The 8,662-nt window shown below is 41.3% G+C and overlaps 1 long non-coding RNA gene across 2 annotated transcripts in view; it reads right to left on the bottom strand.

Moving 5' to 3' along the window:
* Nucleotides 1-1,047: 1,047 nt before the first annotated feature.
* The window catches only part of LOC121820005 (uncharacterized), a 45,521-nt gene continuing 37,906 nt past the window's right edge, over nucleotides 1,048-8,662 (bottom strand). The window contains exon 3 of one of the 2 annotated variants that reach the window (XR_009599945.1): nucleotides 1,048-5,620. This is a non-coding gene — a long non-coding RNA (uncharacterized LOC121820005). The remainder of the gene's footprint in view (nucleotides 5,621-8,662) is intronic. The other variant, XR_006060445.2, reaches the window with a different exon arrangement.

Here is an 8,662-nt window from a genome sequence, read left to right as displayed (position 1 = left end):
AGCTTGGTGCTGTAACACCTCAGGGCAGAGATTGCTCCTTAATGTCGAACCTTCCTCTCAGCACACACTGTCAGCCCCCAGGACATTGTCAGTGCAAGAAACAGAGTAGTCACCACCCCACTTCTTAGGAGAGTTGTTTCCCACTCACATCTTCTCCCTGGAATGTGGGAGGGGTAGGTTGTTAAGGGTGGGTGACGGGGACGGGAATGTACAGCTGTGCTCACAGCCCCCACCCCACGACGCGCCCACTCATTCTCCAGTAGGGGGAGCTAGTACATGGCGAGCCTCTTTCTTCCTTTCACTGAAATTTTCCGGCCTGATTCAGCTCTCCAGTCTTAGCGGTAAAGGAGGGATTTCTGCTTTTCAGAATGAATACTATTAATGGGGAAAAGATTCATTTTATTGAACATACATTTAAATGTCTTGAATGAAAGAAACATGCAAAATGATTGTGAACTGTAGTGCTTTCTACGGCCTAAGCCCATGCATACCTTTGAAAAGTAGGCTAGGAAACGGATTCTGAAGAATATTTTTTGCAACTCCATATAGTGAAGTTAGTTAGATCAGTGGTTCTCAGCTGAGGACAGTTTTGCCTCCCAGGAGACAGGTGGCAATTTTTGGAGACATTTTAGGTTTTGATAACTGGAAGGGAGCGGGCAGAGGCTAGAGATGCTGCTAAACATCCTGCAATGCAGAGGACAGCACCCCTAGACACACACACACACACACACACACACACACACACACACACGACAAGGAGTGATCCAGCCTAAAATGTCAGTAGTGCTAAGAATGAGAATCCTGAATTAGACAGATATCTGTGGTCTGTCAACATTCGGATATTATCTAGGGTACCATCCAAAGACCATTAACAAACCTAGTATTTGCAAAGATTACAATATATATCAAGGCAAATGACTTTCTTCTAAATTTTGTTTCCTTATCATTGGCTTAATGTGCAGGTTTTTATACCGTGATTTACAATTTTTAAAACTGTCCTTAATGTTTGATCTCTTGCTGTTAACCATTTTCCACAAATAAATAATGTTTTTATTACTCAAAACAAGTCATTTATTGAGAGAAGAGAAGGAAAACTGCAAAGAGTATTGCAATAAAACGGCCAGCTTATTTACCAAACTGGTGACTACAGCAGAATGTATTCTCTGTAAGCGACGGCATCCTACATGCTCTGTCCAATATGCTCCTCTTATAATGTGACTTTGGCATTCCTCCCATTGAAAGGCGGGGTCTAGGCTCCCTCTAGTTGAATCTGGGAGAGCTTATGGCTATGGCACAAATTAAATTACGTGACTCCTGAGGTTAGGTCATGAAAGGAATATAGCTTCCTCCTGGTTCTCTTGAAACTTATCCACCATGCTGTGAGGAAGCACAGGCAGCCACATATGTAAATATTCTGGCCAACAGCCCAGTTGAGGAACTGAGATCTCAGTTGAAAGCCAGTGTTAACCACCAGACATGTGAGTGAGGTGGTTTCTGTTTTCAGCCATTGAGTTGCCTTCCGTCTTCCAGTCCTTTCAAATAAGGAGACAGACTTTGTATGACAGAGACAAGGTGTTCTTGTGCCCTTTCCAAATTTCTGACCCACAGAACACATAAATATAATAAAATTGCTATTTTAAGCCACAAGGTTTTGGAATAATTGCTATGTAGTTAAGATATAAGTGGAATAGTAATTTTTGCTCAAATATATATAAACTTTATCCTCCAATAAAACCTGCAAACTACTATACATCATAGATTCTTCAGGAAAGTTGCTAAGTGGCCAAAATGACAAATTCTAAATTTCTAATGTCAAAGATTTACCAAAGTGGTAAATAAGTGGCGAACATGCAATCACCTTCCTAAACTGTACCTAAGGCAGACATCACTAATTCATCACAGAACTCTTTCTTGATGAGCAGGGATCTAGCCTTAAAACCCTTCTCAACAAAGCACTCAGCAAAGTGCATTGACAGTTACCTGATTTGGCTTGGCACACCATTTGAAACCTCTTCGCCATGCTCAGTCTTTTTATTTATAAGAGAGGCTGGTTTTCACTGGCTAATTCCCAGACAGAAGGACTCATCTACTCAGGCGCACACAGTACCTATTTGCAAAAATTCTGTTCCACTAGCTCTGTAGATGAATATGGTCGGGATCTTTTTATCATGACTTTTGAGAATTTGGCTATAAAAAAAAACAATAGCAATCTACTCGTGCCAAAAGCCACTTTTATCAAAAACAAGCAAACCCAAATCCCCAGTAACATCAGAAAAATGTTAAACTGCCTTAAAGAAAACAGTGGAAGAATCCCTAAAAAAGAAAGAAGACTACTATGATGAGATGGACCCATATGTCCAGTCTGTGATTGAAGATTGTCAACTTTATAGGATGGTTCAGAGGGGGAATCCTTAATTTTAGTTGGATGAGTCAAGTAGGGGCAAAAGGGGACGTTGGTACATGCATTGTTTTGAAGTTTGTTCAATGCGCATTGTTATACCAGGTCTAGGGAAGAGCATGAGGTTAATATGCCCTCTCTTCTTCAATTTTCTGTTTATGAATTTGATGTCTTCACCTTGAAACTGACAGTTAAATTTCTCTCTCTCATCTATCAGGGATTCTGAGAAGCCCAAAGTTGTTTATTTTTAAAAGGAATGTAATAATGTTTATTTGAAGAAAATGACCTAGGTGATTGAATTCCTGGGCAGGCAGGCAAACCATGTGTCGGAGGCACTTTCTAACTCAAGATTATAAGGATTCTGAAGACATCACAGTCAACTTAATCTTTCATGGTGAGTTTTTGAACTCTGAATCAAGTCACCTACTAAAGAGGACAGGAATAGGGACAAAAAGGAAAAGTTATATTGACTAAAATTCTCTAATTATTGAGACCATTTAAAAAACCATAATTTAGCCAAGGCAGTAACCCTAGGAATATTTCTGAGATCTCTAATAACTCTTCCTCATCTCTCATCTGCTCTCCTGTGTCCCTTCTCACCTCCAAACCACCCCCCAGCTTTCCTTCCTTCCGTTTTCCAAACAAACAAACTCTGTGCCTTCATGCTTCCATTTAGACACTGAAGCCGACCTTTCCCTCCCCTGTCTCTTTTAGAGCTTCCCATCTCTGTCCCAACCCCTAGAAAAACTAAGTGACTCCTCATCTAATCTTATAAACAGATTTGAGCTGAGGTTTCCTGTAGTCTTTTTCTATTAAGAACCACTATCCTATAGGGAAAAAATAATTGAGAACCAGATAAATTAAAAGCAAATGAATTTCATTGTTTTATCTACGAAGAAGACTACATAAAAATTCCAAAGAAGGTAAAAATGTCTATGAACGTTAAACATTAAACTCTCACTATTCTTTGAGAGATATATAATTGTGTCCATTTTTCCTGATGCAGAAATGGAGGCTCAGGCCTGTCAAGAGATATTGTTAAGCTCCCAGAATTCAGACCCAGACTAAGTGAACTACAAAGCGCATGCTCTTAACTGCCATACCTCACTGCCTCCTGTTATACATCTTGGTCTTGAGAGATAATAGGATAGTATTTTCTGGGCAGCTTGAAGAAATAAGAGCACTTTACCATCTTTATTCCTGAGAGCCAATATTAAAAGGCACATGTTTGCAACTGTGGGTATGCTACAACACTTAGGAAATGGCTTGCTTCGAATAGCTGAGGGCTTACTAATTTAAACACTGATTTTTAAATGTGCATGGAAAATTTTCTTAAGTGTGTTATATAATGTTTTGCCTTTTTAAGCTAGATATTCTAAACATAATTTAGCCTTTAGTCTTTCCTTATATACTCCAGGTTCACCAATGTGAACATTAGCTGCAGTTAGTGAGGCTCTAAGACAGCTATGCCCTGGGGACTGCTGAAGTACATATGGCTGTTTTTAACCTACATTTCAAGTGGTCCCAGACTACCATACTATTTGAGTTCTTGTGTCTGCTTTTCATAGATTTTCTGCCATGCTGTCCGCCTCTTGGTTATTGACTCTCGGTGCTATTAGTATCTGTCTGCATTAGTCTTTCTTTGCGCTCTTAGATTTCCTATTAATCATCTGTGATGGATATGAAACCAAGGCCTGTTTTTAGGCCTGTTTTGTTTTGGGGAAAAAAAGTAAATACTCATTTAATGGCTGAGAGGATTTCTAGTGAGTAGGAAACATGAATTTTCATGAATAGAACTTAAAATATCTATTTTAACTTTCTGACTCTCTGGGTCAGTAATTGAAGAGATTGTTAGTTAAGCAATATCCTAGCTGTATTCATTGGTACAGCTCCCCAGCAACCTCCTTTAAAGGAAATTGTCATCAGCCACAGCCTATGGCTTCTTCGGGGGTCATGCTTTGCCCGTTTGATCTTGGTCTCTCCCCAGTCACACACACTGCATGACACTGATAGGCAGAGCACCAGACCCAAGGGCAACCAGACCACAGATTGGCCAACAACCTTGATAAAAAGATTAGCTGAGCTTAGCCCATCCAACCCTGAAAACCATATTGAGGCAAGTAAATGAGAGGTGCTATCTGAAACAAAAAGCTCATGAGGTTGCACTGTAGTGCATGAGGCCATGATGTATCATGAGCCATCTGAAATGATGAGGCAGCAGAATCTCTAGGAAAGCTAGTTAGAAGGAGGAGGAGACAGAAGCAAATGCATGGAGTGAGGCAGAGGTGCTCTGTAGGAGACAGAGAGAGAATGTCCTATTCTATGTGTGTCTTACTCCCAACTCAGTTTTCTCCAGGCAACTTGAGTGAGTCTCTGTGTCTTCCACTTGAAAGAAGCTAACCACAAAAATCAATTTCTTGAGAGCTGAGTTGTTGGTGTAACTTCCTATATATCCTAGATCCTGCACAAACAGAAAAGCACAAACAATTTAATCACACAAGAGAAATAACAACATTGGAAATGGAGACACTTAGAGTCGGAATTAACACAAAAGACAAGTGTGTATGAAGAAAGATAATTGGGCAAAATACAGGGCCAGCATCCTAATATAGCTTGAATAGTCAACCCATCAACACAGAAACAAAGCTTACAAGATGAAAATGTAAAACACTCAGAAGAAAGCTCTTGAGTCCCACTAAGTTTCTTTTTTTAATTAAGTGATTACAACCTGCATACAAGTCCTGGTTACGTGGGTTTGTGTATGTGGGTGTGTAAGGGGAGCACCATATGGGGGAAGGCAGGGGTGTGATCATTCCCAGGAGAGTCTACAATAGTCTTTGTAAAGAGGCACAGCTGGACAGTTGCTCCCATGGGAGCCCCACAGGGAAGAAAGCAATTAGTGGCAGATGGTTACAGAAATGAGCCAAACCTGAGGCCAAGATTCATCTCACCTATTCTTGGTGGCTCTAGAGAATGTGACTCAGTTGATCCTTTATTACCTCCACAGAGGTTAGCAAGGCATGATGGAGGTCCTCTGAATTGTTCTTATACCATAAGGCAGTCAATGTAAGGTCTGAAAACACATCTTCTCTGTGCATCACACATGACTCAAAACTGGCCTCCAGGGATTTTTGAGACATTATTGTGGACTCACACACAAGACAGAGGAGAGGCAGGTGGGGCCGCCATCCATCCAAGTAATGCCACTGTTCCCAGAGTGTCCTGCAGGAAGAGAGGAGCAGAGGCCAGTCTGAAAGGGAGCCAGGGTTGCCACGAGGAATGCAAAGGAATGGATCAAATCAGAAGGACTGGGAAACATGATAAGCAAAACTAACCAGTAAGATGAATAACTAAGGTAGGTGAGAACAACACACCCGAGTGCTAGGTATCCAGGGATGAATTAATCAGGTCTTCATCTCAAAAACAGGCCATGACTGAAGAGATCAGAGAGAGAGCTCACAGGATGGCCAGGAAACCCAGAAAACCGGGCGCTAACAAGGGGCAGTGTGAGCCACTCAGTCATGTCCAACTCTTTGCAACCCCATGGACTACAGCCCACCAGGCTCCTTTTCTATGGGCTTCTCCAGGCAAGAATACTGGAGTGGGTTGCCATTTCCTTCTTCAGGGGATCTTCCCAACCCAGGGACTGAACCCATATCTTCTGCATTGGTAGGCAGATTCTTTACCACTGAGCCACCTGGGAAGCCCAAAACTACTAATTAATGGTCAATTAATCTACAACGAAGGAGGCAAGAATATAAAATGGAGAAAAGACAGTCTCTTCAATAAGTGGTGCTGAGAAAACTGGACAGCTACATGTTAAAAAAAAAAACAGATAATAGAACAATTCCTAATACCATACACAAAAATAAACTCAATATGGATTAAAGACCTAAATGTAAGACCAGATACTATAAAACTATTAGAGGAAAATATGGGCAGAACACTCTTACATTGAAGCAATATCTTTTTCAATTCACCTCCTAGAGTAATGAAATAAAAACAAAAATAAACAAACAGGACTTAAGTAAACTTAAAATCTTTTGCACAGCAAAGGAAACCATAAACAAAAAGGCAACTGACAGAATGGGAGAAAGTATTTGCTATGGTGTGACCAATGCAGGTTTAATCTCCAAAATACACAAACATCTCATGCAGCTCAATATCAAAAAAACCAAGCAGCCCAGTCAAAAATAGACATTTCTCCAAAGAAGACATACAGATGGCTAAAAAGCACATGAAAAGATTCTCTACCTCACTAATTGTTAGAGAAATGAAAATCAAAACTACAATGAGGTACCATCTCATACCAGTCAGAATGGTCATCGTCAGAAAGTTTAGCAAAAATAAATGCTGGCAAGGGTGTGGAGAATAGGGAACCCTTCTACATGGTTGGTGGGACTGTAAACTGGTACAACCATTATGAAGAGCTACATGGAGTTTCCTTAAGAAACTAGAAATAAAACTACCATGAAAGTGAAAGTCACTCAGTTGTGTCTGACTCTTTGTGATCCCAGGACTATACAATCCATGGAATTCTCCAGGCCAGAATACTGGAGAGGATAGCTGTTCCCTTCTCCAGAGGAATCTTCCCAGATAGAAGCCAGGTCTCCCCCATTGCAGATGGATTCTACCAGTTGAGTCAGAAGGGAAGCCTAAGAATACTGGAGTGGGTAGCCTATCCCTTCTCCAATGGATCTTCCTGACTCAGGAATTGAACCAGGGTCTCCTGCATTGCCAGTGAATTCTTTACCAGCTGAGCTACTAGGGAAATACCCAAAACTACCATATGACCCAGTAATCCCACTACTGGACATATACCCCATGGAAACCATAATTCAAAGAGATACATGTACCCTAATGTTTGTTGCAGCATTATTTACAAGAGCTAAGACATGGAAGCAGCCTAAGTGTCCACTGACAAAGGAATGAATAAAGAGTTAGCACATATGTACAATGGAATGGTCAGCTCAGTTCACTTGCTCAGTCGTGTCCAACTCTTTGTGAACCACATGAACCACAGCACACCAGGCCTCCCTGTCCATCACCAGCTCCCAAGAATCCACCCAAACCCATGTCCATTGAGTCGGTGATGACATCCAACCATCTCATCCTCTGTCGTCCCCTTCTCCTCCTGCCCTCAATCTTTCCCAGCATCAGGATCTTTTCAAATGAGTCAGCTCTTCGCATGAGGTGGCCGAAGTATTGGAGTTTCAGCTTCAACATCAGTCCTTCCAATGAACACCCAGGACTGATCTCCTTTAGGATGGACTAGTTGGATCTCCTTGCAGTCCAAGGGACTCTCAAGAGTCTTCTCCAACACCACAGTTCAAAAGCATCAATTCTTCAGTGCTCAGCTTTCTTTATAGTCCAACTCTCATATCCATACAAGACCAGTGGAAACATCATAGCCTTGACTAGATGGACCTTTGTCGACAAAGTAATGTCTCTGCTTTTTAATATGCTATTTAGGTTGGTCATAACTTTCCTTCCAAGGAGCAAGTGTCTTAATTTCATGGCTGCAGTCACCAGAAAAATAAAGTCAGCCACTGTTTCCACTGTTTCCCCATCTATCTGCCACGAAGTGATGGGACCAGATGCCATGATCTTCGTTTTCTGAATGTTGAGCTTTAAGCCAACTTTTTCACTCTCCTCTTTCACTTTCATCAAAAAGCTCTTTAGTTCTTCACTTTCTGCCATAAGAGTGGTGTCATCTGCATATCTGAGGTTATTGATATTTCTGCTGGCAATCTTGATTCCAGCTTGTGCTTCTTCCAGCCCAGGGAAGCCCAACTTCCTCCAGTACATTTCTCATGATGTACTCTGCATATAAGTTAAATAAGCAGGGTGACAATATACAGCCTTGATGTACTCCTTTTGGAACCAGCCTGTTGTTCCATGTCCAGTTCTAACTGTTGCTTCTTGACCTGCATACAGGTTTCTCAAGAGGCAGGTCAGGTGGTCTGGTATTCCCATCTCTTTCAGAATTTTCCACAGCTTATTGTGATCCACACAGTCAAAGGCTTTGGTATAGTCAATAAAGCAGAAATAGATGTTTTTCTAGAACTCTCTTGCTTTTTTGATGATCCAGCGGATGTTGGCAATTTGACCTCTGGTTCCTCTGCCTTTTCTAAAACCAGCTTGAACATCTGGAAGTTCACGGTTCACGTATTGCCTGGCTTGGAGAATTTTAAGCATCACTTTACTAGCGTGTGAGATGAGTGCAATTGTGCAGTAGTTTGAGCATTTTTTGGCATTGCCTTT

Source organism: Ovis aries, chromosome 1 (genome assembly GCF_016772045.2).
Source record: "Ovis aries strain OAR_USU_Benz2616 breed Rambouillet chromosome 1, ARS-UI_Ramb_v3.0, whole genome shotgun sequence".
In the NCBI taxonomy this organism is placed as follows: Eukaryota; Metazoa; Chordata; class Mammalia; order Artiodactyla; family Bovidae; genus Ovis; species Ovis aries.
This window is presented reverse-complemented; position numbering and strand designations above follow the sequence as displayed.